This window comes from Myxine glutinosa, chromosome 5 (assembly GCF_964187855.1).
Source record: "Myxine glutinosa chromosome 5, kmMyxGlut1.1, whole genome shotgun sequence".
Classification (NCBI taxonomy): domain Eukaryota; kingdom Metazoa; phylum Chordata; class Myxini; order Myxiniformes; family Myxinidae; genus Myxine; species Myxine glutinosa.
This window is the reverse complement of record NC_136265.1, coordinates 164,400,405-164,428,013: the sequence shown is the minus strand read 5'-3', so window position 1 is coordinate 164,428,013 and position 27,609 is coordinate 164,400,405. Positions and strand designations below refer to the sequence as shown.

At 42.9% G+C, this 27,609-nt stretch overlaps 1 long non-coding RNA gene across 2 annotated transcripts in view; it reads left to right on the top strand.

The window, feature by feature from the left end:
* Positions 1-27,609, top strand: part of LOC137426807 (uncharacterized) — a 70,541-nt gene that overhangs the window by 27,754 nt on the left and 15,178 nt on the right. For both annotated transcript variants that reach the window (XR_010984408.2, XR_010984409.2), the window contains exons 2-4: positions 1,473-1,505; positions 5,716-5,805; positions 7,410-7,589. This is a non-coding gene — a long non-coding RNA (uncharacterized LOC137426807). The remainder of the gene's footprint in view (positions 1-1,472; positions 1,506-5,715; positions 5,806-7,409; positions 7,590-27,609) is intronic.

Sequence of the window (27,609 nt, the reverse complement as noted above, 5' to 3'; positions counted from 1 at the left end):
TAAGCGTGGCACGATTCGGAACCGCTCAGATCGGGTTTAGTCTTTGTTAACGGCCCGGGTCATGGTTCGCTATCGCTCGGCGTTTCCACCTATAACCGTGATTCGGGCGGGGTTTATTTCCTTATTTCCTGGGCGGCGTTGGTACTTAGGTAATAGGAATTCGGCCTTCCACCCTATTCAAAGCCGTCCGGAAAGAACGTCATAACCCCGGAACCCGTCGGCCAGTAACAGACAAGGGGACTAATCCCCCCTTGGTAAGGGGAAAGGCCGACCCCGAGATCCGCAACAATATACATATATATATATATATATAAATATATATATATATATATATATATATATATATACGTATATATATATATATATATATATATATATATATATATATATATATATATATATATATATATATACATATATTGGCACCCTAGCACTGTTTTCAAATAACTCACAATTTTCTCTAAAAATAAGTTGAAATTGACAAAAGTATTTGGTCTTCACAATTCTTTATTTCACTGTTAATATTACAGAACCTTTGTTTTTAATTCAGGACGTGATATATCCTTTTAAATCACAAAATAAAAAGAAATGGCTTTGAAAAAATATGGACACTCTCGACTTAATATTTGGTAGCACAGCCTTTGGACCAAATACCTGCAGTCAAGCACTTCCTGTAGCCATGAATGAGCTTCCTCCACCTCTCTACTGGCAGTTTGGCCCACACTTCTTGTGAAAACTGCTCCAGTTCTCCCAGATTTGAAGGGTGCCTTCTTCCAACTGCTGTTTTCAGATCTCCCCACAGGTTTTTTTTTTTTTTTTTTTGTATACAAGATCGAGGCTCGTGAAAGAGCTAACATTAATCACACAAAAAGTCAAACCGACACATAAAACACAAAATATGGGGAGTGGTAGACAAGATGGGGGAGAGAGGGGGAAGGACATAAACACAACATTTGAGAGCAGGGACATCGAGATAACTTTGGGAGGGAGAGGGCTTGGGGGGTGGTGGGAGAGGTATAAAACATATGGACACTGCAAGGACTTCCAGGAAAGAAGTTGGAAAATCAAAAAAGAAAGGTGTTCAATGGTGTTCAATGTGATTTAGATCTGGACTAAATCTGGATCTGGATTTAGATCTGGACTCATTTCTGGCTACTTCAGAACATGCCAGCCTTTTGTCTTGAACCATTCCTAGGTGCTTATTGAAGTGTGTTTGGGGTCGTTGTCACATTGTCATTGGTTGAACATTGCGCTCCAAACTGCCTTGGTAATCTCCTGATTTAATGATGCCATGCACACATTCAAGACAACCTGTGCCAGAGCAGCACAGCAACACCAAAACATCACTTGAACTCTCCATGCTTGACTGTAGGGAACATGTTCTTTTCTTTGAAGGCTTAACTTTGTTTTCTGTAAACATAGAGATGATGTGCTTTACCAAAAAGTTCTAATTTGGTCTCATCTGTCTGCAGGACATTCTCCCACAAGGATTTTGGCTTGCTCAGGTGTGTTTTGGCAATACATATACACACAGGTATACACACAGATATACATATACACACACACACATACACACACACATATATATATATATATTTGAGGGCAAAATAGAATCGATCACTGGGACGAAGGTTTTTATGTCTGACGTTTCAAGCTCTCACTCGAGCCCATCATCAGACAAAATTAAAAAAACACATACGGGTGCCATTTATAAACAACGTTGAGAGCTTAATCACCGTAATTATTAACACCTGTGTTAGCATCACTTTACCAACTGATTGCTTCTTTGATGCACAGGTGTTCGTAACTGACAGTGTTCAGTGTGTTTGCCACTGTTTGAGCTGATGACGTAATGCTTTGTAAGCCGGATGTAGATCGACATGCCTGTTAATTGAATTTTCGTTTGAATAACAGAGGCCTCTTGCAATATTGTCTGGACGTTCGTTTGCTTGTCCTATCACCTCCGCCATACTGAACATAAATCGATGGTCTTGTTCGATACTGTGTGTTGCGACCTGGGAGAGAGGATCCTTCCTAGGTACGGCTAATTGATGTTCGTGTAGCCTTGTTTTTAATCTCTTGGAAGTCTCTCCAATGTAGTGAGCTGTGCAGTTGCTGCAATTTATTTTGTAGATGACCGATGACTTGTCCTCCCGATCCAATCTGTCTTTTGGTTGAATGCTTCGTTTAATGGTAGCCTCAGGTCGATGTGCAACCCCAATTTCAAACGGGGCCAGCAAGCGAGCAGTAGCTTCTGATACGTTTGTCACGTATGGGAGGGCACGCCAACTTCTACCGACTCCTCTCCGGCCTTGCTCCCCCAGCTCTATCTGTGCTGTGTCCCCCAAATATTCCTACAGGTCGCACAAGATCTGCCAGCAACCCTCTTCTGGTGAAACTGCCAAAATCAAGAATCTCTGCTCATCTTCACTCTTTCATTCCTCTTTTCTCCCGCCTCTGGAACAAACTCCCCCACTCCCTTCAATCCCACTCCTCATTCCAGGTCTTCAAAACAGCTGTTCACCACCATCTTTTATCTTCTCCCATCCAAAACCTTGATCTTTTCTACCCCCGTTAATTCACCCCAGATCCACTTTTTTGAAATATCGACTTCTTTCCTGGAAGTCCTAGCAGTGTCCTTGTGTTTTATACCTCTCCCACCCCTCTCCCCCTTTCCGTGCCTTTTCCCCCCAAGCCCTCTCCCTCCCACAGATCTCCCGATGTCCCTGCTCTCAAATGTTGTGCTTGTGTGCTTCCCTCTCTCTCTTCCCATCTTGTCTCCCGCTCCCTTTATGACATGTTTTATGTGTCCGTTTGTCGTTTTGTGATTAATGTTCGCTCTTACACGAGCCTCGATCTTGTATACCATAAAAAAGAAAAAGAAAAGTTTGGTTTGGGTTGTGCGGATCTACCATCTACCCTCCTCTGCATACACTTGTTTACAAAACTATTGGGATATCCATTTGCACAGAATACCCTTAGTAGAAAGTTCCTTTCTTTTTTTTTCTTCTTCTTCTTCTTTTTAGTCTTTTTAGGCTTTTTCTTCTCCTTTTGCTTGCAAGTTGCTGCAATGTGTTTTGACCAGTCGGAAAAGTGTTCGCAGGCAGCTTCGTTTATGAGCCATAGGATGGTTACTGCCATAATGCAGAATCTGACTGGTATTGGTTGCCTTCCTGTATACGGTTGTCTGCAGTTTCCCAAATTGGAAAACTGCAGTTTCCCGGGAAACCAAAACATCCAAAAAAGCAGGTTGATGATTCGCTTCTTCTTCCATTGTGAATTGAATATCGGGAAAGACAGCATCGAGTTGTTCTTTGAACGTGTTTATCATGTCCCATTGTATGACGACAAAAGTATCATCAACGTAGCGAACCCACAACTTTGGTTTGTAAATGGAGAATACCAGCGATTCTAATCGTTCCAGCACCGCTTCTGCGATATGATCCCCAATATTGGTGATCCCATAGGTGTGCCTTTTATTTGCTCATATAATTTTCCATTAAACGTAAATTACGTTTTCAGGCAAAAGGCCAGCAGCTCCATGAGGTGTGTAATCTTCAGGTGTTTGTTCATTTCGATATAAACCGGAATTCAATCAACTTTCCATAGTTTCTTTCACCAATTGTAAAGCGATCGAAGTGAACAATTAAGTTACGTCGAATGACACCATCACCTCGTCAGGTTGAAGTTGGACATCCTTCAATATCTGAAAGAATTGTTCAGCCGACTTGACTGTTGTTGGAGCTCCCTCAACGAGGTACTTCAATTTCCGGGATAACCATTTAGCCAAGCCATAAGATGGCGTCCCTCTGAGTGACACAATAGACCTAAGTGGGACGTTTGGCTTGTGAATTTTCGGTCGACCATATATATATATATATATATATATATATATATATATATATATATATATATATAATAATAATTCATTTATTTTGTATAGCGCTTTTCATGAAGCCCAAAGGCGCTTTGACAGAGTGCAAAACATAATGCATAACAAAACATGAAAACAACAATTGCAAAAAGACAAGAATCCATTCGGGAAATATTTAAAGCAAAAGGAGGGAGAAGGAGAAGTAATAGTCAGGGGTTAAATGCTGTGGGTTGAATGTTGAATGCAGTGCTGAACAGGTGGGTCTTGAGTGATGTTTTGAATGTGGTGAGTGAGGAGGAGTCTCTGATGGTGTGAGGTAGTGAGTTCCAGAGGGTGGGAGCAGCGATGGAGAAGGCCCTGTCCCCCCAGGATCTGAATTTGGTCCGGATGGGGGGGGGGGGGGTCAGGAGGTTGGTACCGGCAGAGCGGAGGTTGGGGGTGGGAGTGTGTCTGGAGAGGAGGTCAGCCAGGTAGGATGGGGCCAGGTTATGGAGGGCTTTGTAGGTCAAGAGGAGGATTTTGTACTGGATTCTCTGGGAGATGGGGAGCCAGTGAAGCTTGTAAAGGACGGGGGTGATGTGGTCACGGGTCCGGGAATGGGTGAGTAGACGGGCAGCGGAGTTCTGAATGTATTGGAGTTTATTGGTGATTGTTGAGGGTGAACCATAGAGGAGGCTATTGCAGTAGTCCAGACGGGAGGTGATGAAGGCGTGGATGAGGGTTTCTGCAGCCGTGGAGGAGAGGGATGAGCGGAGACGGGCGATGTTTTTCAGGTGAAAGAAGGCTGTCTTTGTGATTTGTATATATATATATATATATATATATATATATATATATATATATATATATATATATATAAATATATATATATATATATATATATTATATACAGGGTGAGCCAGAAATATGGTCATTTTTGAAATTCGTGGGAAGGAAATAAAAAATAGTATTTCAAATAAATTCATTCATGATATTGAAGTACATAACATGCATTTTTTTTTTTTTGCAGGCAAAACACTTGAGTGACCATGTGGAATTGGTCGGGTGAAGAACGCGCTTTCGCTATCAAAGCTTTTTACAAGAATAATGATAGCGCAACTCCTGCACAACGTCAATTCAAACTCCATTTCAATGTTCAACGTCATGGGAATGTGCCGTCTGTTCGTGCTATCAAGTTATGGGTTCGGAAGTTTGAGAGGACGGGTTCAACTTTAGATAAACCGCCGGAGCACCCAAATCAGTAAGAACGGCACAAAACATTGAGCGTGTAAGGGAGTCAGTTTTGAGAAGTCCGCATCGCTCCAGCCGAAAGCATGCATCAGCCTGAAGAATTTCTCACACGCCACCACGCCGCATATTGCATAAGGATTTAAACTTTTATCCCTATAAAATTCAAACTGTCCAGGAATTAAGCCAAGATGATGAGATTGCCCGCAATAATTTTTGTGAGGGAATGCCATGTCATGTTGCCATGTCATGTTGTCAATTAAGCCATGTTGCAGAACGTCATGAATTAATTGGCGTCCAAGATTGGAGGAATGTGTCGGATGAAATGGTGCGCATTTCCTCGATGTTCTTTTCCACAAATAAATGGCATGTTATGTACTTCACTTTCTTGTTAGAAATTGTTTTGAATTACAACTTTTTATTCCCTTTACACGAGTGTTAAAAATAACCATTTCTGGCTCACCCTGTATATATCCATATACACACAGTACATACCGGTATATTATATTACTGTATGTGTAACATGCTGATTCTATGTTGTTATTACCATAATCTAATTTTGTACAATTATATAAACAGTTTAACTGTTTGTTTACCCGTGATCCCACCCACAGTCTTGGCTTAGAAGGATCCTTACAAGGACTTACCAATGTACACACACAACAGCGATAGTGAGATGAGCCGGATGCAACGAAGCTATCTGGGTAGGGACACACATCACATCCTTCAATTGTTCCTAAATTTGCCGAAATTCGATGTGCAAGTTTATTATTATTTATAATTTCGCGACAAAAGTTTCCCACCCCTGCAGTTTGTTTTCATTGGCGAAAAGGTGACGTTCCATCATGTTGGCGCTGCCTGCGATGGAGCCTGTACAAACTATACGAGGGCAAACGGACATGATCCGAAGCAAATTTGATGTGTCCCTGCAGCTCTCATGCCAAAGTGATATCAATGTTTTACAGCTGTGGGTGCTATAGTTCCTTGGCATGATTATTAAATCGTTTGTCTGTTTTTGCTGATAGATTTACTGCAAGACAAACGTTATTGAGTAAGTTGGGGGCAGGATGCTCCTGTTGGGAAAGGTGGTGGTGGGGTGGGATCCTCTCTCCCACACCATACAGGGCCTATTTTCTGACGCAGGGAATAGCTGGGATCCCATCCAAGGAACCCACCTGGCCCCGCGATAGAGCCGCATATACATCCTCCTCAAACAATTTGTTGAATATACTGAACATTTTCCATTTTAAGTTGCCCACCTCACCATCACCTTGGTCCCAGAAAATCCACTGGTGTGGACATTCAGGATACTGATCATATAAATAGGACCAAATTTAACCAAAGGTGGGCGTCTTGTTCCGCCTGACTCTAAGCCAGTGTTTCTCAAACAGTGGGTCGTGACCCCAAGGGTACTTTTTTTTTTTTTTTTTTTGTATACAACATCGAGGCTCGTGTAAGAGCTAACATTCATCACAAAAAGACAAACTGACACATAAAACATATGATAAAGGGAGCGGGAGAACAAGATGGAGAGCAGGGACATTGGGAGATCAGTGGGAGGGTGAGGGCTTGGGAGGAGGAGGCATGGGAATGGGTGGGGGGGGGGCGGGGGGTGTTTGAGGTAAAAACACATGGACACTGCTAGGACTTCCAGGAAAGAAGTCGGTATTTCAAAACAGTGGATCTGGGGTGAATTAGCGGGGATAGAAAAGATCAAGGTTTTGGATGGGGGAAGATAAGAGATGGTGGTGAACAGCTGTTTTAAAGACCTGGAGGGACGAGTGGGATTGAAGAGAGTGAGGGAGTTTGTTACAGAGGTGGGAGTAAAGAGGAATGAAAGAGTGAAGGTGAGCAGAGAGCCTAGATTTTGGCAATTTCACCAGAAGAGGGTTGCTGGCAGATCTTGTGCGACCTGGAGGAATATTTGGTGGAATATTCAATATACTTGAATAAACCCAGTATTTTCTCCAGTAAAGTGGGTTTAAATGCCCATCCATGTGTAAATACCATCATGGGTGGGTCGTCTGTTAAATCCAGTTGAGAGACACAACTCTAAGCGAAAACAGTTTTTGACTTTTTCATGTTGGAGTTTGTCCTTATATTAAATGCAGGATAAGGACGGTAAGAGACGTGTCAGTGCATTTTGACAAAAATTTCAGGACATTTGTTGACGAACAAATCAGCAGTGTGTGTGTGTGTGTGTGTGTGTGTGTGTGTGTGTGTGTGTGTGTGTGTGTGTGTGTGTGTGTGTGTGTGTGTGTGTGTGTGTGTGTGTGTGTGTGTCGTTGGTTATTATCTCCATATGCAGGTTCCAGAAGGTGGAACGGAGCCTCCCAGGTGCGAAGTATCCACCTCCGCTTCAATAACGGACCAGGATTCGACCAGGTTGTGAAGTTTTCTTGTACTCAAGGTTTTGATCTGAGGTCTCTATTCAGGATCGTCACCAAACCCTGGACAGCTTCCAACTGTAGTCATAATATTCACAGGGGTGGGTTTTAAGATCTCTGTAAGGTTCTTGTTTATAATTGCCATTGCTCCGATTATCACTGGTACAATTTCAATTTGTTCAGCTTCCAAGATCTTTTTGCTTCATTTTTGAGATCTTGATATTTTGTCATTTTTGAGATTTTCTTGATTTACACGTTGTTTAGGCCAAAATTGGTGGGTACTGACACCTCAATCAGCAATGCCATATTTCCTTTTTTGTACCTCAGTACTACACTACTCACAATAAGTTAGGGATATTGGCAGGTTCTTCGGTGTCGTTGGTTTTGTGTATTAATTATGTTGAAAAAAGTTGTTGGTCCTAATTTTATGGTAATTAATGAGTGAAAAAACACAGCATTCTTGATTTCAATACTCTAACCCTAACCCCTATAACAAAAATAAAATCACTCCCACAATATCCCTAACTTATTGTGAGTCGTGTATATCAGGTCACGTTCGATGGGATCATCACGTCGTATTTGAGAATTATGTCCTTGTTATTTTTTGGTTGTTTTCAGTGATTGCTTTTGGTTCATGTTTCAATGAGTTTTCTTAAACTGTGATGTTGAAATTTCTACAGTTGTGCCAGTGGATTTCTCCAGATACATTGTGCATTTGGATGTACAGCTGCTCTGACATGTTGTACACTGCTCCTTTCCTATGCCATCTCCAGGCATTGCAAATCGTCATTGCTGGGCACCGAAGGGGGCTCGGCAATGACGCACGCTGAAAGAGAGTACTCAGTTTTCACTCTGGTTGTTTGTTTTCTTGTTGTACACCGCTCCTTTCCTATGCCATCTCCAGGCATTGCAAATCGTCATTGCCGGGCACCAAAGGGGGCTCGGCAGTGACGCACGCTGAAAGAGAGTACTCAGTTTTCACTCTGGTTTCTTGTTTGTTTGTTTGTTTTCTTGCTTTCTTGTTTGTCCGGACGAAATCTCAGCCATCCTTTGAGCTAGGAAGCTGAAATTTCGGCACAATAGTGAGCAAGTCCTTTGTCAAAAACGGTATTTTTTTTTTTTGATTAATCAATAAATTGAGGAGTTATTTAATTATTAGCGATTAATTAAGTACTTATTTAATTAATCAAATTTCCTTTCTCTTCTGACCATTAACTCACACACCTTTTGAGTTAGGAAGCTGATATTTGGACATGCCAATGACCAGGTGATTTGGCTGCAAAGGATATTTTTGATTTATTAATTAATCAATTAATCGATTAATTATTTAATTATTCGATTAATGACAAAAAAAATTTTTTTTTTAAGTTACAGATTCTGATGAAATAGTGGTAGCTTATGTGTTCTCTGACCAAATTGATTAATAATTAAAAAAATTTATGATTATTATTTATTTATTTTCATTATTAATCATTTATTTATTTTCTGTCTCATTTGGCCAATATCTCAGGCACCTTTTGAGCTGGGAAGCTAATATTTGGACATGAGTGACCAAGTGATGTGGCTATCAAGGATATTTTTGATTTATTGATTAATCATTTCATCTATTAATTATTTATTGATTAATCGATTAATTATTTATTGAGTAATCAATTAATTATTTAATTTTTTATAAATGACTTATTTAATTAAATTTCTAAAAGATACATCTTCGGATGAAGCACTAGTGGTTTAGTTATGCGATTAGCCAATTGATTATGAAAATATTTTGTGATAATCTTTTATTGATTTTAATTATACAATTAATCAATCAATTAGTGTACACCTCTCCCTCCCAATGCAGCCTCAATGAGCTGCACTGCGGTATTGCCGGGCGCCGTAGGCGCCCCGGCAATGCCGCGCTGCAGCATATTTAATTATTTGGCATGGGGCGGTGTACTTTGAATGTATGTGTACTTGTTTGTTTGTTTGTTTGTTTGTTTGTCCGGGCGATATCTCAGCCATCCTTTGAGCGAGGAAGCTGAAATTTCGGCACAATAGTGAGCAAGTCCTTTGTCAAAAACGGTATTTTTTTTTTTGATTAATCAATTAATTGATGAGTTATTTAATTATTAGCGATTAATTAAGTACTTATTTAATTAATCAAATTTCCTTTCTCTTCTGACCATTAACTCAGGCACCTTTTGAGTTAGGAAGCTGATATTTGGACATGCCAATGACCAGGTGATTTGGCTGCAAAGGCTATTTTTGATTTATTAATTAATCAATTAATCAATTAATCGATTAATTATTTAATTATTTGATTAATGACAAAAAATTTTTTATTTTTTAAGTTACAGATTCTGATGAAATGGTGGTGGTTTATGTGTTCTCTGACCGAATTGATTAATAATTTAATTTTTTTATGATTATTATTTATTTATTTTCATTATTAATCATTTATTTATCTTCTTTCTCATTTGGCCAATATCTCAGGCACCTTTTGAGCTCAGAAGCTAATATTTGGACATGAGTGACCAGGTGATGTGGCTATCAAGGATATTTTTGATTTATTGATTCATCAATTAATCAATGTATCGATTAATTATTTAATTATTCGACTAATTACTAAAAAATAATTTTTTCCCCCAGTTACAGATTCTGATGAAATGGTGGTGGTTTATGTGTTCTGTGACCGAATTGATTGATAATTTAATTTTTTAATGATTATTATTTATTTCTTTTCATTATTAATCATTTATTTATTTTCTTTCTCATTTGGCCAATATCTCAGGCACCTTTTGAGCTGGGAAGCTAATATTTGGACATGACAGTGACCAAGTGATGTGGCTATCAAGGATATTTTTGATTAATTGATTAATCATTTCATCGATTCATTATTTATTGATTAATCGATGAATTACTTATTGATTAATCAATTAATTATTTATTTTTTTATTAATGACTTATTTGATTAAATTTCTAAAAGATACATCTTCGGATGAAGCACAAGTGGTTTTGTTATGGTATTAGCCAATTGATTAAGAAAATATTTTGTGATAACCTTTTATTGATTTTAATTATACAATTAATCAATCAATTAGATGTACATCTCTCCCTCCAAATGCAGCCTCTATGAGCTGCACTGCGGTATTGACGGGCGCCGGAGGCTGTACTTGTGCTGTAGGATATTTAATTATTTGGCATGGGGCGGTGTACTTTGAATGTATGTGTACTTGTTTTTTTATTTATTTATACAAGAGGTGACTCGTGCTTTCTGTTCGACACTTGTCCGATTGACTCAGTCCTGCCATTTTTTCAAAGCCAGTGTCCTTGGTCTTGGGTATTTATAATGATACTTTCTCCATCCCAGGTGAGGCGACTTCCTCTTAGCCATTCCAGGGAGCCTTCTTTGTGGACTCCCAATCTGTCCAACTATTTTATCACTCTCCCAGTTGATGGTATATATCTGCTGATATTTACCTCCCACTTGTCATTAGCCAAAAGTATCTCCAACAACTTCTGTCGCTCTACCTTTCCTTCACTGTTCCGTTCTGATGGTACTATAGCTGTTTCTCCGACTGACAAAGCAACTCTTTTTGGTTCTCTTATTGGTTTACGAGTTATCAAACAGAGTGACCATTATATTCATCATGGGTGTGCATCCGTCTGTCTGTCTGTCCGCAGCATAACTACCTGATGATATCATCCGATCTTGATGAAACTTGGGTGGGAGGTTGATATCATGATCTAGTTGTGTCCTGCCCAGAGTGGGCGTATTGCGCCCATTGTGGGCGGAGCCACGCCCGACAAAGATGTCTTTTTAGGGGTAATCGATTTCAAGCTACATCTTCTCTGAGGGAGTTGGTGGAATCTGACTGGGGTTTCAGTATTTGGTTCGGCCAATGTCATGTGTCTAGCCCCACGGAGCTCGATTTTTCATTTTCGCCCCAAGGTCAAGGTCACAAGGTCACGAAATTTAGAAAAGTCGATTTTTGATGGTTTTATTACATTGTTCGCTTCCTGATAGGGTGAAATATTGTACATGATCTTATATTATCACATACATCATGAAATACAAGTTTTCCAACAAATTTCAGAATCTTCGACCTTTGACCTTTGAAGGTCACAAAGGTCAAATTTTCAAAGTTGTCGGAATCGAACCGAATTTTTCTTCTGGGGGTCCTCCCCTTACAACTAGAGAATAGAGTCCGAGAGTTGGAAGAAATAGGTAAACAAAAAAGGTAAATAATGCCAATGCGATGTAATTTAAAATTTATAGAAGTTAAACTGAAGTCTGAAGTTGCGAACAGGGCGATTATTAAATTAAAGTTATTCTATACCATAATGTTGTGTGTAGATAATTTAAAGGCCAGCACCACACACAATTACGTACAGCTGGCTCTTAAAGGCCTGCGCACGCAGCGCATTGGGGCCCTTTGTAAATAGGCATGTGCACCACATGTCGGGGGCCGACACCTGCCACGTGGGCCCCCGACCCCCCAGTCCGGGCCTGTTTCGGTTATAGTCCGTCCTTTGTCATTGAATACTGCTCGCTCGTGAACCATCGTCGTCTCCTAACTTGTCTCCTCTAATTCCACACTGGATGACTCCAACATTCCATCTCCCTCTGATTCACCCCTTACCAATCCTATGCCCCTCCCTATAATCTCTTCACATGCAGTCAAAAAAGTACTCCTCTCTCTGGACACAAGCAAGGCATACGGACAAGATGGCATTCCTCCTTGTGTGTTGAAGGAGTGTGCTTCAGAATTTGCACCTGTGCTTGCTCGTTTGTTTCGTTTTTGTTAAAAAAAAACCAAAACTTTTCCTCTTTCCTGGAAACATGCCTTAGTGCAGCCTATTTTAAAGAAGGGTGATCGTTCAAACCCTTCCAACTACCGTCCTAATGCTCTGACTTCTACTGTTTCCAAAGTCTTTGAATGTCTTCTCAATAACCATTTCCTCAAGCATCTTGAATCCCACAGTCTTCTATCTGACGATCAATATGGCTTTCGCAAGGCAAGATCTACCGGTGATATCCTTTCTTACATTACGAATGTCTGGGCCTCTTCTCTGAGAGATTTTGGGGAATCCTTTGTTGTAGGCTTTGATATCTCAAAAGCCTTTGACAGAGTTTGGCATCGGGGTCTGATATCCAAGCTTCCCTCTTTCGGCTTTCCTCCTTCACTCTGCTCTCTCATATCGAGCTTTCTCTCTGACCGCTCTCTCTCTGTAATTGTCCATGGCTCAACATCTCCCTCCTTCCCGATTAACAGCGGTGTCCCTCAGGGTTCTGTTCTGTCTCCAACACTCTTCCTTCTTTTTATCAATGACCTTCTTTCTTCTACAAATAACCAAATGCACTCATATGCTAATGACTCAACGTTGCATTCCTCCATGTTTTTCCCATCTGCCCCATCTTCCCTCAATCGATCTGCATCTCGTTTTATTACAACCACCTCTTTAAATTCAGATTTGGACAAGATTTCCCAGTGGGCAAATGTAATCAGGTTAAGTTTAATGCTTCTAAAACTTAATTTCTTCCCATCTCTCTCTCTCTAAAACTCCTCTAACTCTCCAATCTCCTTTGAAAGCTCCACAATTACACCATAAATATAAAAAATAACCACCTTTAGAGGCCATTTTTCCCCTCAAAGCGGGGGTTGGCCTTTTTCGGGAACCGTGGTTGTTGTTGTTTTTTGGTCCCCTTTTTGAAGCAATGTTTTACGGCCGGATGCCCTTCCTGACGCCAACCCTTTTTGCCGCCTTTAACGACAAACAGGGAATTACCAGTGAACTGGTACTCAATTAGCCGACCTCGGAAGGATGACAGGCTGAGTCAACCCCCTTGGAATGTGATACAATAAACCTACTAGGTATTACCCTAACTTCAAATTTATCCTGGAATCCACACATTACACAAATAGCTAAATCTGCCTTGAAGAAACTAGGAGTCCTGTTCAGATGTTGAAGATTCTTCTCCTCTCAACAATTGCTTCAACTATATAAAGCATCGATTCGTCCTTGTTTGGAGTACTGCTCTCACATCTGGGGAGGTTCTAGCTCGACATACTTACTGGACAGAATTGAATCCAAAGTAATCCGACTTATCAACTCTCCCAATCTGACCTCAAAACTCAACCCACTCATATTACGTCGCAAAGTTGGCTCTCTTTCTCTTTTCTACAGATATTACTTCGGTTTTTGTTCTCAAGAACTTGCTGCTTGTTTACCTCCGCCATTAGCGATACCACGGATTACTCGACAAGTCACTACATTGCATGATTATTGTGTGGCCATTGGCAACTCGAGGGTGGGACGTTATAATGTTTGTTTCTTCCCCACCACTGCCAAACTCTGGAACTCTTTACCTTCACATGTCTTTCCAAACACTTATGATCTTCCCCTTTTCAAAAAGCAGATTCTCTGCTTTCTCAAAAACTCTTAGACTATTCTCTCCTTCCTTACTTTTCTATCAATGCAGCTCTTTTATTTGGCCTGGCCTGGATGAGGACGACATAGTCTGTGCCTGGAGCCTTCTACAAAAAAAAAAAAAGTTGATGTAGATTATGTTTTCACCCCTGTCTGTCTGTCTATCTGCCTGTGAACAAGATATCTCAAAAAGTTGTGGACGGATTCGGACGAAATTTGGCAGAGATGTAGCGTGTGTGACAAGGACGAAATGATTAGATTTTGGTGAAGATCCGCATCCGGATTCGGATCCGGCTACTAGAATTTTAAAATGATTCTTCACCATTGGGAGATCGGGCCAAAAACGATACATAGAAGGATATGTCAAAGTTGTGGACGATTTGGACGAAACCTGGTGGACAGGTTGGGTGTCTGACAAGGACGATTCGATTCGATTTCGGTGAAGATCTGAATATGGATTCGGATATGAGATATATTTAAATTTTTAAGTGCTTCTTCACCATTGAGTGATATGGCTAAAACCAACATATAGCAGGATATTTCAAAAAGTTAGGGACGGATTTGGACGAAACTTGTTCGACAGGTTGTGTGTGTGACAAGGAAGAATGGATTAATTTTGGTGAAGATCCGGATCCGGCTAGTAGAATTTTTAAAGTGATTGTTCAGCTTTGGGAGATATGGCCAAAACGATACATAACAGAATATCTCAAAGTTGTGGACGGATGATTTTGATTAAATGTGATTCTAGTGTTGTGATTTTCTGGTCTGATCTGGGATACAAAATGTAAACTGTTCACCTGGCGGAGGTATGCTCTCTACTGAGTGCCGTTCTAGTTCACTTTATATTCATATTTTACCTTTTTTTTTTTTTGCAAACGCTGGGGATGTATCTGTTGCTGTTTCAATTTCATTTTTTATTGTTGTTTCCACTGCTATTGTTGTTTCGTATGCAGCCTGCGGCTGCTGGTTGCATGGTTTCTGAAAGCGCCGCTGCGCTGCTAATGCAGTGCCCGTTGACAGTAAGCTGGTATTCATTTTGCCGACCTCGGTAGGATGACAAGCTGAGCCAACCCACCAAGTATCATTGCAAGTTGGTTTACAGTTTTGATTTTGTTTCTTGGGAAGAGGTATGTTTTCTTGACCAGGTTCGTTCTGCACAAGTATTCTTTGGAAATTATAGTTCCTGGAAGGAGGCATTAAGTGTTTAGTCTTGTGATTCCAGGACTGAGGCATTAAGTGTTTGTTTTCATTATGAGGCATAATTTTAAGTGCTACAAATTGGCTAATATTACAAATTGACGATTCTGGGAACCATCCGCGACCCCCCTCCGATCGCAGCCCTCTAGTTGTTTTGCGCATTTGTTTGTGACGTATTTGGTGGCCTTTTCTATTCCTAGGTACATTTCTAGCTCATGTATTGTTGTATCTAGGTCAATTTTATATTGTCCGTTTTTGTTGGTCTAGCTTGTACAGATGTGCACTTGGTACACTTATCTCGACCGAATTCCATTTAAATGCGATCGGAGTACTGTTTCACTAATTTCAGTTGTTCTACCAATTTTTCATTGTTCAGTGCAAAGAGCTTTAAATCAACCATGTACAGTAGATGTGTCACCTTTCCTGTTTCTTTGGACGTTCTCCTGTTGGATGTTAGGGTGTATCCATATCCTTGCTCATTGATGAGGTTGCTTAGTGGGTCCAGGGCCAGACAAAACAGGAGAGGGGAAAGTGTGTGTGTTGGTTGTTATCTCCATTTGCGGGTTTCAGAAGGTGGAAGGGAGCCCTCCCAGGTCTCAAAATATCCATCCTTGTGTGTGTGTGTGTGTGTGTGTGTGTGTGTGTGTGTGTGTGTGTGTGTGTGTGTATGTTAGAGTGTGTGTGCATATGTAAGTCGTTGTTGCCTGCCATGTCCATACATGAGTGGGTTTCTGGAGATGGAATGGAGATCTACCGGGTCTCAAAGTATCCAACTCCGTTGGCGTGTGTGTGTTGGTACGTGCATATGTGTTTGTGCATGCGCGCGTTTATGCATGCGTACGTGTGTGCATGTGTGCTTGCGTATGTGTGCGCGTACATGCGCGTGTGCGTTTGTGTATGCGTACGTGTGTACATGTGTGCGCGTACATACGCGTGTGCGTTTGTGCATGTGTACGTGTGTGCATTTGTGCATGCGTGTGTGTACGCGTGCATGCGCGTGTGTGTTGGCAGGATGGCCTCGAGGTTATATGCACCTCACCTCTGAGCAGTCTTCCATGAACTCTAAGCAGTTCAAATCTCGGCTCAGCTATAAGTCGCCATCCCGGTGTTTCACAGGCGTGTGACGTCCCTTCGATGGACATTAAACTCAGCATCCCGAATTCCGGCATTTGTTAGTGGACGTTAAAGATCCCACGGTGTCCTTCGCGAAGAGGAGGCGAGCTATTGCCAGAAACATGAACAAATTACAAATTCCCGCCATAACCTACAGGGGGCACTGCATCAGCAGCACAGCCATGCCGCACTCAGCCAATTAAGCCATCACACCTTTGTGCCACATACGAAAGAAGAAGAGGGAAGTGCTCAAATAGAAACACCAAACGGTTATTGCTTTTAATTTACAAATTACGATGCATCATCCATCCATTTTGTGCAAAGCTTCATTTACATATGATTTACATATGAAGCAACCAACAACGAGCAGTGTTTGCAGGTGGGTCCTCCGGCAAAATTACCATCTGTTGGACGACACACACACACACACACACACACACACACACACACACACACACACACACGAGAAAAATACCAGGGAGACGATACAAAAGAGGGCCGGGAGCCAAACTAGTCATACTATATACAGCTCAAGGTGAAGGTATATATACCTCCAGGCTATCTGATACCATCCATAGTATTAGTTCAGTACAATACATTTAATGTTACAAGCATGGAGTGGGCACTGGGCAGGCCCAATTGCCTTTTCCCATAAACTGTTTCCTTGTACTTCAGTACATGAACTTTAAAGCAAAGTTGTTCTTGAAAACGTTCGGTCAAGAACTCTGAGTCAAAAAGTGGAAAACTTTAATCATTCGACAAAAACCTGTTTCCTTGTATTGTTAGTGCCGCAACATGGAATATGAAGACAATAAGGAATGCTACATGCATACAAATTATTATAACAAACGAGGCACGGCATGTTGTGCGCTTTAAGCACATCTAAAGAGCGATTTATTAAGACGATACTGCAAAGGCCCCATTGATACTTGTGTCAACCTTTGCCCTCAGAACAGCCTCAATTCGTCAGGGCATGGATTCTTCAAGGTGTTGGAAGCGTTCCACATGGATGTTGGCCCATGTTGACACCAATGCTTCCCACAGTTGTCAAGTCGGCTGGTAGTGGATCTCTACTCCGAATAGCTCATTCCATCTCATTCCACAGATGCTCAATTAGATTGAGATCTGGTAACGTGGGCAGGCCACGGCAGTAAACTGAATTCATGGTCATGTTTGTGGAACCGTTCCTGGACAATCCCAGCCTTGTGGCATGGGGTATTATCCTGCTGAAGAAATCCATTCGCAGATGGATGCACCTGCTGCCATGAAGAAATGCACCTGATTTGCAATGATGTTGAGATATCATGTGGCATTCAAACGTTGCTCCACCTTTGTAAAGGAGCCCAATGTGTGCCATGAAAACACACCATCACCACCAGCCTGCAATGTTGACACACGGCATGATGGATGCATGTACTCATGTGGTTTTCTCCATACCTTAGTCCTCACATCAGCATGAAACAGCAGGAACCAGGATTCATCAGACCAGGCAATGTTTTGGCATGATGGATGCATGTACTCATGTGGTTTTCTCCATACCTTAGTCCTCCCATCAGCGTGAAACAGCAGGAACCAGGATTCATCAGACCAGGCAATGTTTTTTCCAATCCTCCAGTGTCTTCGTTCCTTAGCCCACTGCAACCGCAGGTTCGTGTTTTTTGCTGAAAGAAGTGGAACTCTGTATGGTTGTCGGCTGCCATACCCCACTCGTGTCAATGTACGACGAGTTGTGCATTCTTTTATGGGTCTTTCCGCACCAATGTTGTACTGGACTGTCAGTTGACTAACTGTAGCCCGTCAGTTGCTCTGCACAATTCGTGTCAGCCTCCTTGGGCCTCTTTCATCAATGAGCCGTTTTCGACCACTAGTCTACCGTTGGCTGGATGTCTTTTGGGTGGTGGACCATACTTGATACACATGGGAAACTATTGTACGTGACAAACCCAGCAGCGTTGCAGTTCTTGACACACTCAAACTGGTGCGCATGAATACTGATAAAGAATACTGCCATACCTGTTCAAATATTTTGTCTTGCCCATTCACCCTCTGAATGGCACACATACACAATCCATGTCTCAATCGTCTCAAGGCTTTAGAATCCTTCTTTAACCTGTCTCCTCCCCTTCAACTACACTGATTGAAGTGGATTTAACAGGTGCAATCAATAAGGGATCATAGCTTTCACCTGGATTCACCTGATCAGTCTAATGGAAAGAGCAGGTGTTCCTCATGTTTTGTACACTGAGTGTATATTCATTATGTTCGTCAACTTCGAATAGCATTGCACGATGGCAACCATACGAAGCCGAAAGGTCAAAAGGAAAATTCTGGAGCTGAACCTTCTGCCAACTCCGCCCTCAGAGACCGTGGCAAATTTGATTGGTCGAGATGCATTTAAGTTTTGCCCAAGTTCTGCTAAACTCAAGGTTTTTGGAAGTGCAAACTCGGCAATTTGTGCTCTTATAGTGTTCAAATATATAATCCATTCAAATTTTAAGGCTGCAGAGAAAAACAAAACCATTTCTTCCCAGGTTTACCGCCAATGATGCACCCTCTTTTACACCACCTTATTTATCACGTTACATTAAATATTCATGCCTGTTGTTTGTGCCATTTATGACATCCCCCAAATGAGTAAGTTTCCTGTTTGGAATGATTTTCAATTTTGTTTGATCGCCAGACTGGCTGAAGCCACAATTGCTATACTTGGAAGTTTTTTGCTATACAAGTTCATATAAAGGGGCGCCCTACATCGGGGAAATAAAATACATTTACTTCTTCATGCAGCTGTATGAATGAAATTGGCGCCCTTTTATATTAACTTTTCTGGAGCATTACTTGGTTCCTCCTCAGAACACAAGGGTAGTCCAGCATGCACACGAGATTTTGGGAATTCCCCCTATTTTGTATTGTTTGGCATTTTCTACAAGGTATGGAATGTCCCTTCTTTTCTATACTTTGCCACATGGCACATACCCTTATATAAAGGGGCCTTTTCTATGCCCCTGGCATTTTACCCAATAATATGGAGTGTGGTGTGCAGTATATGGAGTGTGGCGTGCAGTATATGGAGTGTGGCGTGCAGTATATGGAGTGTGGCGTGCAGTATATGGAGTGTGGCGTGCAGTATATGGAGTGTGGCGTGCAGTATATGGAGTGTGGCGTGCAGTATATGGAGTGTGGCGTGCAGTATATGGAGTGTGGCGTGCAGTATATGGAGTGTGGCGTGCAGTATATGGAGTGTGGCGTGCAGTATATGGAGTGTGGCGTGCAGTATATGGAGTGTGGCGTGCAGTATATGGAGTGTGGCGTGCAGTATATGGAGTGTGGCGTGCAGTATATGGAGTGTGGCGTGCAGTATATGGAGTGTGGCGTGCAGTATATGGAGTGTGACGTGCAGTATATTGAGTGTGACGTGCAGTATATTGAGTGTGACGTGCAGTATATTGAGTGATGTGCAGTATATGGTGTGTGGCATGCAGTATATGGAGTGTGATGTGCAGTATATGGAGTGTGATGTGCAGAGTGCATGATGATTGCCATACTATGATCAGGTGATGTCACCACTTACCCGTCTAAATCTAACCATTTCCCTTAGCAGTCACGATACTTATTCCATCTAACCTCAGAAGGGACACAGATTCTCTGCTTTTACCGAAGCTAGATGCAAAACGCAGAATAAGTGCGACTTCCCAGTGGATTTTGCTTCAGACATGAATCGTCTTCAGCCGACATGGGGGCCGCCATTGTAGTACAAGTAGTGCACATGTTTACAAAAATACGGTTCCTGAATGGCTTAGAGTGCTATTACTACGCTGACTGGCCTACTTACTCCGCTGCTTCCAGCCATCTGATGTGTTTCCACCTACAGAAATGAGTGCTTGTAACTCGTACCCAATGCTCATCATTGGGCTTTGTTCACGTGGAGAACTTCACACAAACAGCAGGAAATACCATTTTATCCATGTTCTCAGTTAGACAAGTCACATCTCTTCCACGGAACAAAATGAAACGACAGTGGCGGACAGCCCACGGCCTACTTCTTTCTGCTGTTCCTTTTGTAATGTTGTGTCCTGAATCCTGATCCATTCTGTGTTCTAGCTCTTCCATGAGCCTTGACTGTACATACAAAAATATATATATAAAAAATTGTTTCCATCAATGCCGCATTACACTGGTAATTCCCTGTTCATCGTAAAAAAAAAAGGCGACAAACAGGGTTGGCGGCAGGAAGGGCATCCGGCCGTAAAACATTGCTTCAAAAAGGGGACCAAAAAAACAACAACAACCACGGTCCCCGAAAAGGCCAACCCCCGCTTTGCGGGGAAAAATGGCCTCTAAACGGTGGGTTTTTTTTTTAATGCCGCATATAGACGCGTATAGAAGGAGTGTAGATGGTTTTGATGGAGTCCATGGGGGTTACGGATATGGTGTGAGGAATGGAGAAGGTGAAAGGATTTTGGAGTTTGCTGATGGAGCTGATTTGTAATACCCAGTTCCAGAAAGAGGATAATAAGCTTGTTACATACACGTCAGGTGGGTCGACGACAACCGTTGACGACCTGATGGTGCGAAGGCAAGAAAGGGGGCACATCCGGGACACAAAGGTGATCCCGGGGGAGGAGGCTGTTTCACAGCACCACTTGGTTGGTTCCTTGGGATGAGTTTTTTTTTTTTTTGCAAATTCTCTATGTAAATGTGTACACTGTAGCGCTGCTCCCGATTGGACAGCATATGTTGACAGGCCTTCCAGTTCCATCGAGATAGTTTTCACCTTCATTTTACATTTTTAGACATACACTTTCAGTCTATTATGCTCCTTCAGACTCGACTGCAAAAGAACCGGAGGAATTTCCAGTCTTATTTGCTTTTTCCATCTTGGAAAAACGTTAGCAGCTTGGAGCGTCATTTGTGACGTACAGCTGCTGTTCTCACCACTTGCTCACTTGATTGGAGTTTTAGGTCATTTGACTGTTGTTCATTTCTTTCTTGCCCACTTCAATTTTTTTTTTGTCCCTATTCATTTATTTTTTGGACTGTATGGTACACAAAAAAGTTGACGCTCCCCAAAACCCCTAAGATTATTTTCACAGAAAAGGTACCACAAGTGGCCATAAAGTGCTCAGAGCCTGAAATCTGATGGCCCCCCGACCCCACGCTGCATTGACTTTGCACAATGTATTCATAAGGTCCCCCCTCCCCCACATTTCCATAGCAATCGACACCTTTGCTGGGGACGGGTAATTTTGCTTGCCTTTCCCATCACTGGGGATACCTACTTTTGCTAATAAGCCAATACACGCAGAGCCTTGGACTGAAGTAGGGTGGTCCACAATTTTTTTGTCTTTGAAATGTCATGTTCTCACCGTCGAGAACTATTCCAATACCAATAAAAATACTTCTGGTGAAATAGAAATGAAATTGAATAATATGTATGGGTAGCTCATGGTCATCAAAGTTTCCCAATATGGTCTTACACTAACGTCTTACATTACCGGGGTATTCAGGGTATTCATAACTGCATTGCAAGGTATTCATAACTCAACTTAAAATTCCTGTAAAAGTATGCGTCAATCAGAAATTGTTTCAGTGTCCATGGTAATGTAAGACGTTAGTGTAAGACCATATGGGGAAACTTTGATGACCATGACTTACTCATAAATATTGTTACGGTTTTTAGAACCTTCACTAGTAAATTTTAGTAAATGTTTCCCTTATAAATGTTCCCCTGTAAATATTCCCATCAATTGGCTTGTTAAAGATCGCACCCTAGTTAGTCCATGTACAACACGTAGTGAACCATAGGACCTCTCCGTAGTTATTTCATTATTATGTGTTTCAGTTAAGGATCTGTTCCCAATAGTTGAATCTGCGTTGCATTAATCAAATAAGATAGGCCCCTTTCAAATTTCCCAATCGCCTCACCCGCGTCTCCGCAAAGTAACGGTCGAGCCCCCAATTGCCTCACCCGCGTTTCCGCAAAGTAACGGTCAAGCAGCGTTCGCTGCTCCTTGCCTTGATGTGGTTGTTGGCCCCAAACCGCCATTTGCCATGCGGTCAAGCCGAGGAAGGAGGGGGCGGAGCCGCCAGAACAAGGTGTGGCACGTCGACTCGTCATTGGAGGTGGAGTCAGCAAGCCCTTACCGACCAACCAGGGCTGGCGAGGTACCATCGCGGGCGTGGCTCTATGAAGCGCGCATTGATCTGGAGGCACGTAATATAAGCACGAGCGTGAAGCCTTTTGACAGAGATGAACGGAGATAAACGAGAATCGACTTGGGTTGGAGATGGCGCGTGGTGAGGTCTGGCTAGGAGAGACGAAGCTGTGCGGAGCTCTTTGACAAGCTGCTTCAAAAAGCCCTACCGCGAGAACGAATACGTGAAGCTGCCGCTGGCTGTTCGCATCCAGCCCGGAGCGTGGACCTGGAGCGGACCTCCTTGCTGTGCCTCTACCCGAACCTTCCAGCCCTGCTGTCCCACTTGGACCCTTCTCCTTCGTCCAGTCATTCCTGCCTGCTATTCCCCTTTCGTGTAAGTCTGTTTGTCTGTCTTGGGCGTTGATAATATAAGACTGTTTAATGCTGCCCTGTGTATCTTCTTCTTCTTCGTTCTGTATATTACTTTCATTTCCTCTTCTTCTTTGGTTTTGTACATAATTAATAAATTCCACCTGTTCCTTCTTATTCTTTGGGTTTTCCTCTCATCCGGTCGTTTTAGTGTTTTCTCCAATTGAGTACCTGTGGCACGATTCGGCCAACCGCAATAGTCGGGTTTAGTCCTTTGTTAACGGCTCGAATCGCGGATTGCTAAACCGCTCGGCAAATACCATCTTGTCCGTGGTTCGAGCGGTACTTGTCTCCCTGTTTTGCGGAGGGATTGGTAAAGGTATTCGGGATAACACCTTGACCAATAACCCTGACCAATTTCACCCCGCAAAAGAGCGTTACAAGTACCAGGACTAGAGACGGCCAGCTTAACAGGCCAAGGGGATTAACCCCCCCCCCCCCCCTGGAGGCACGTAATATAAGCGCGAGCGTGAAGCCTTTTGACAGAGATGAACGGGGATGAACGGAGATAAACGAGAATCGACTTGGGTTGGAGACTAAAGCTCGAAGGGGAGTGCCGTCTCTAAGATCCGTAACAATATTATTCAATTTCATTTTTATTTCACCAGCAATGTTTTTTAAGGTATTGGAACAGTTCTGGGGGGTGAGAACATGCCATTTCAAAAATAAATAAATTGTGGACCACCCTTCGACTCTATTGCCTCCAGAGGATCCAAAGAGGAAGCGACTGCACCAGCCCAGCCTTCCAGGTCACTTAGCCATGTGACCTGCCAAATAATTAGAGAGATTCCTAAGCATGAGTGAAAACTCAAACAACGACAAACTCAACAATCAATGTATAATAATATAAATATCATGGGGGAATCAGGAGGGATTATAATGTGGCTTCTAATTTGAGATGGTAGTTATTTCTAGAAATCGCAACAATATCTATTGAATTTTTCAATTATTACACAACATACTGTGAAACCACCTCCTTACAAATCTCAAACTGCTGGTTCAGTAACTAAATCAGTGACTGAAGTAGCTACATATTGTAAACTATATCAATAACTAAAGCTCATACTTTAAACATTCAAACACAGCAGGAAAATAGCACATTCTTTGTTTACCTTCAACACTTAAGCCTTCTGACGTCAGGTTATACCTTCGGGGAAATTGAGGAAAATCCGTTTCCTAAACCTGAGCTGTTATGTCCAGCCAATATTTTCTCCAAATGAAATTTCGCCACTTCATAAGCAAAACCACTAGGAATCGCCAATTCACAACAATGGAGCATGCATTGCAATGTGCTATTGACATTCAAAGACAATTTAGCATTTTTAGGACAAACAGATACACCTCGACATTGTGCCTGCAACAAGGTGAGATGTACACATATTTGGGCATTTCTTTTTAACCACATTTATCCAGATGATCCAAAAGGCCAGAAAGAATCATTCAAGAGTCAGACTTGCTCAGAGATAGAGTATAGGTTTGGGTTGAAAAAAAGGACTTTTCCACTTCAATTGCTTCCTCGTGTGTATTTGATTATCGTGGCAGTTCAGGGTAAGGTTTTATCGCATCTACAATTTCTTATGGATGAAAGATTTAATCCAATGACATCTCTCAAATTAAATGACAGTCAGGGGAATTACAAGTCGCTGAGGGTATCTATCTATAATTCCAGTAATCTCTGTTTGTACGTTTGTACGTTTGTCTGTGACCGCTGTTTCTCGACAACCACGGGTCCGATATACTTTTAACTTGCCAGGTATATTGCTGGGGACCCGAGGATGTGCCTTTTCAAGGTTTCATATTAATCGGACAATTACTTACCGAGCTATGTCCAAAAAACGCTTCAACCAATCAGAGAGCAGCGAGCTATCACGTGTGCCGAACGTGGCGATCAGACTCTGCCTCGGACGGCACATTTGACAGCGTATTCATTTATTTCACGTTGGAAAACTATGTTGCCGTTAAACTATGTTTTAAAACGAATTCAAACTGCGATTAAATTAAAACGATTCATCGTAACTGCGATTTGCGAACTTCCGGACAGTGAAGACTTCACTTCCGGCAGCCAATCACAGAACGCTTTGTTGCGTAGGCGTGGCCGATGTGAGACGAGCGGAGCTGAGCGCGTTACGAGCTGACCGCCATTACGGTACGTAATTCGATTTCTTATGCGCATTATTTCTCCCAATTCAGTCAGAGCGAAGGGCGGAAGCGAAGAGCGTTGTTTTTTTTGTTTACGGGCGTACGGGCGGGGTAGAGCGTACGGGTAGCGTTTTTTTTTTTTTTTGGCAAGGAACGGGCACCCACGTACGGGCAATGCCCTAGTCTATTATAAGGGTGAGGAAGGGCTTTTAGAGGAAATCCAAGTAAGACTGTAGGAGTGGAGGATGTGAAGAAGCAGCTAAGAAAACGAAGATGGGATGAAACTCCAGGGCCAAATAATATGCACCCAAGAGTGGTGATAGAAGTGGCAGAGGAGATGAGCGTGATGTTAGCGGATATCTTTAACTGCTCATTGTAGTTGAGACCACCATTGTAAATTAAACATTGTAAACCAAAAGTCTAACAGCGGCGTAGCCAGGCTTGTAAAATATTATAAACCACAAAGATTCCTCTTTACTCCCGCCTCTGGAACAAACTCCCTCACTCTATTCAATCCCACCCCCCCCCCCCTCCAGGTCTTTAAAACAGCTGTTCACCACCATCTCTCATCTTCCCCCATCCAAAACCTTGATCTTTTCAACCCCCGTTAATTCACCCCAGATCCACTTTTTTGAAATACCAACTTCTTTCCTGGACGTCCTAGCAGTGTCCATGTGTTTTATACCTTTATTACCCCCCTCCCCTTCCCATGCCTCCTCCCCCCAAGTCCTCTCCCTCCCACAGATCTCCCGATGTCCCTGTTCTCTGCTGTTGTACTTGTGTGCTTCCGTCTCTCTCCCCATCTTGTCTCCCGCTCCCTTTATTGTATGTTTTGTGATTAATGTTAGCTCCCTGTTCTCTGCTGTTGTACTTGTGTGCTTCCGTCTCTCTCCCCATCTTGTCTCCCGCTCCCTTTATTGTATGTTTTGTGATTAATGTTAGCTCTTACACGAGCCTCGATCTTGTATACAAAAAAACAAAACAAAAAAAAAACCAACACTTAAGAGTAGCTTTTTAAACAGTCGCTAATGCTGTTTATAACATTAAATAAAGAAATTTGAAGGAATCCCGACATCCGTGACGTACGTTTTACTTACAGAACTGAAGAAAGATCTATTGTAATCTATATAGCCCACAAGGGTTGGAGGTGTGCTCATTTACCAAGCAGCTAGCTAGCGCTTGCCAAGCCATCCGTTCCTTAACGGTTTTGAATGGAGGGCTTGCTCGAATGCTGAAACCACTTGGCGATCTCTCCACAAGAAACTTGGTAAATGAACACAGCCAATGTTCTTGAGACCCCACCATATATCGAATGTAATCTATATACCCCAAAGAGGAATGACCCTTTCTGCAACTCCCATACTGAGCGGGTGTAGACCTACTAGTAAATTAAAATGTCGGTCAATGGTGTTAGCTGTCGTAATGACATCATAAACGTAATGACGTAATGGACACAAAACTGCCGCTACTTTGATATGTAGAAGCTGGTATATTTGAACTTCCAGTACGTTTGCAGTCACTACGAAGGGATTAGTGTTACGATTAGATTTACTATAATATTAACGTTATATTTCGAAAATGGTATTACTGTGGCGGACACAAAAGCCCACTGGCGTGGTGACATCATTCCACGCACCGAGTGGGCGGTGGCCACGCCCGAGGGGTAGGCGTGGCCTCATGATATACCCCGGGCGACCAGCCCAGAGGAGTTTAGTGTTACAGTGTAGTCTTACAATAAAGACGTTTATATGTTACCGCTTGTCCGCTTCCTCCTTGCTCACAAGCAGCGCGCGTAACGCCGCGCTTTACTGGTGACCCTCGACGTTGGATCTGCCGGAGCGATCCTTCCACACGCGACGCCATCGCCATGGCCGCCTTCGTCAAACTTCCGGAATTTTGGGAGGCTCAGGCCGAAGTCTGGTTCGTCCAGGCCGAAGCCCAATTTCAGCTTCGGCACCTCACCGGCGATGACACGCGCTACTGCCACGTCGTCGCCTCCCTCGGGCCCGGCACGGCCGCTCGAGTTGTGTCCGTCCTTCGCCACCCACCGGACGGCCACAAGTACGAGGCACTCAAGCGGCTACTCCCAGCCACGTTCAGCCTCACGGACGACGCACGGGCCGACCGCCTCCTGGATCTCCCCGAGCTCGGTGAGACGCGCCCGTCGGTCCGAATGGACCATATGCTGTCACTGTTGGGCGACGAAGCCCCCGGTTCGCTATTCCGGGCGCTTTTCCGTCGCCAACTTCCAGCGCAGGTTCGCCTCGCGTTGGCCGGGACCGGGCTAACGGAACCCCGAGCATTGGCGGCCGAGGCGGACAAGTACTTCGCCGCTTCGGACACGCGGGCGAGCGTTGGCGTGGCCGTCACGGCCTTCGACGCTGATGTTCCACAGCATCATCTTCTACAGCACGCTGATGTTCCACAGCATCATCTTCTACAGCACGCTGATGTTCCACAGCATCATCTTCTACAGCACGCTGATGTTCCACAGCATCATCTTCTACAGCACGCTGTGGTTCAGCAGCATGCTGATACGCACTTCGTGAACGCCGCCACGCCCCGCCCACCGCCGCGGCGAAAACCGCCACCGCGGGGAAACCCGTCGACTCCACCGGCCTGGCGGAGCCAGCCGCACTCCTCCAGCTGCACCACCTGGTGCTGGTTCCACGCCAAGTTCGGCCACGAAGCT